At 39.6% G+C, this 2,875-nt stretch overlaps 1 non-coding gene across 1 annotated transcript; it reads right to left on the reverse strand.

The window, feature by feature from the left end:
* Nucleotides 1-758: 758 nt before the first annotated feature.
* On the reverse strand, nucleotides 759-865 carry LOC140876746 (small nucleolar RNA R71). The gene has a single exon (XR_012148982.1). It is a non-coding gene; the product is annotated as a small nucleolar RNA R71 (small nucleolar RNA).
* Nucleotides 866-2,875: the final 2,010 nt, after the last annotated feature.

Raw genomic sequence — 2,875 nt, forward strand, 5'->3', positions numbered from 1 at the left:
TATAATATTAAATGTTATTATTTATATAGCAAAACACCGGTTTTTTTAAATAATTATTATAAATTTAAATACAATTATTTTCTGAGATTCATAGTGCAAGTAAAGCTCGATCAAGTTTTTGGCTCCGTTGCCGGGGACTTTTGATTTACAATTTTCTGCTTAGATATCTTCTTTAATTTCACTTCATATTCTCACGAATTATCCATCTTACCTTTGCAGGATTTTCTAGTGGTGCATGCTACCATCCTTGCGCTCAGAACTTGTACCCTTTGATCCAGAAATCGAGAGAACCTTTCAAAAGAGACGAAGACAACAACGAGCTGAGATGGCAGAAAACGAACTACCACGCATCAATAATGGTGATGGCGAAGCTAATAATCCACCTGTGTAATAGATCCATGATGGACTGTGGTATACCCACTATTGAGGATGTTCGACCGAGTATTGTTAGACCAACAGTGACAGCAAATCAGTATGAGATAAAGCCGGCAATCATCCAGATGATCCAGAACACAGTCCAATTCGGTGGATCTACCATTGATGATCCTAATGCCCATATTGAAAACTTCTTGGAAATCTGTGATACTTTCAAACAACAGGGAGTTTCCGATGACGCTATTCGTCTACGTTTATTTCCTTTTTCATTAAGAGACAAAGCTAAATCGTGGTTGAATAGTTTACCTGCAGGTTCTATCATAACATGGGGAGATTTGGCTAAAGCGTTCCTTACTAAGTACTTTCCTCCCTCGAAGTCCATGAAGCTGAGAACCGACATCACTATGTTTGCTCAAGGGGAACAAGAGTCGTTGTATGAAGCATGGGAGCGCTACAAAGATATGCTAAGGCGATGCCCACATCATCAGTTACCTGATTGGCTTGTGGTACAAACTTTCTATTATGGTTTACTATCTGCAAATCGTACTATGTTGGATGCAGCTGCAGGTGGGAATCTTTTGCGGAAATCGCCGGAAGATGGTTATGAACTGTTTGAGGAAATGACCTCTAGTAGCTATCAACCTCAATCTGAGAGGAGCATGATGCGAAAATCAGCAGGAATTCATCAAGTGGACGCATTCACTTTGATGACAGCACAACTGGAGGCTATGAATAAGAAGATTGATGGATCAATCTTAGGAAATTCTGCGATGCTTATTCAGGAGGTGTTCTGCGATAGGTGCCAAGGTGAGCATTTCACTAAAGATTGTCAAGATGGTAATCCTTTTTATGTGCAGGATGAGGCACCAATGAATCACGTGGGAAGCCAAAATCGCCCCAGGTTTGACCCGTATTCAAATACATATAATCCGGGGTGGAGGAAACATCCGAATTTTTCTTGGGGTGGTCACAACAATCAGTCTAGGCCATATCAAAATCAAATCCTGTGAAGCAACCTCAAGAGGAGAAGTCCAGTTTAGAGCAAATGATGCAAAATTTTATATCATCCACTGAGACTCGAATGCAGAACCAAGATGCAACTATAAGAAGTTTGGAAAATCAAATAGGGCAGCTGGCAAAGAGGATGTCAAATCGAGAGCCAGGAACTTTGCCAAGTGACACTGAGACTAATCCAAAGGAGCAAGTAAAGGCCGTATAGTTGCGAAGTGGGAAGAAACTGAAAACCAAGGAGTTGGAGCATGAAGAGAGAAAGAAGGAGGGTGAGAAAGAGCCATCTACAGGTAAGTCATCTAAATCTACACAATCACCCACATCAAAATCTAATATTGTTATTCCACCTCCGTTTCCAGCAACACTGAAGAAAGCGAAACTTGATTCGCAATTTTCAAAATTTCTTGAGGTGTTTAACAAGTTACATATTAATATACCTTTTGCTGATGCATTGTTGCAAATGCCTAGTTATGCAAAATTTTTGAAGGAAATCTTAGCAAGCAAGAGAAAAATAGAGGAGCATGCCATGGTCAACTTAACTGAGAATTGTTCTGCATTAGTGCAAAACAAAATTCCACCGAAGTTGAAAGATCCAGGGAGTTTTTCTATCCCTTGCATGATTGGTGATGTGGTTTTTCATAAGGCTCTGTGTGATTTGGGTGCCAGCATTAACTTGATGCCATTTTCTGTGTTTAGGAAGCTTGGAATGGGAGAACCAAAGCCTACAAGAGTTTTTCTGCAACTGGCAGATAGATCCATAAAGTATCCACGAGGAATAATTGAATATGTGCTGGTTAAACTGGACAAATTTATTTTCCCAGTAGATTTTGTGGTGCTTGACATGGAGGAAGACCTGGATATGCCATTGATCTTGGGCAGACCTTTTCTGGCGACTGGAAAAGCCCTAATTGACGTGCAAAAAGGGAAGTTGTTATTGAGAGTAGGAGAGGAGGAAATCACTTTTGATATTTTTAATGCACTAAAGCACACACTGCACAATAATGATTGTTTTAGAATTGATGCATTGGATTCACTTGTTCATAATTTTGTGCAGGATGAGTTAAAAGACCCTTTAGAAGTTGCACTTATAAATGATGGATGTGAGGATGACTTTGATGAAGAGAGGAAAAATATCATTGCATATTTTACTGCTAATCCTCAATTGAAGAAGCAAGTGCGATTCAGACTCGAAGAATTGGGAGATAGGCAGGATTTAGTCCTTCAACAACCAAGCATAGATGCACCACCTACTCTAGAACTCAAACCTTTACCTTCACATCTAAAATATGTTTATTTGGGTGATGATAATAATTTACCTGTTATTATTTCTTCTTGTCTTACAGGTGTGATGGAGGAAAAGTTGGTACACATCTTAAGGGAATCAATCCATCGATTTGCATGCACAAAATTTTGATGGAGGATAAGTACTCTTCTGTGGTTCAACCTCAGCGGAGGCTGAACCCGAAAATGCAAGAGGTAGTAAAAGCTG

This window comes from Henckelia pumila, chromosome 1 (assembly GCF_033568475.1).
Source record: "Henckelia pumila isolate YLH828 chromosome 1, ASM3356847v2, whole genome shotgun sequence".
Classification (NCBI taxonomy): domain Eukaryota; kingdom Viridiplantae; phylum Streptophyta; class Magnoliopsida; order Lamiales; family Gesneriaceae; genus Henckelia; species Henckelia pumila.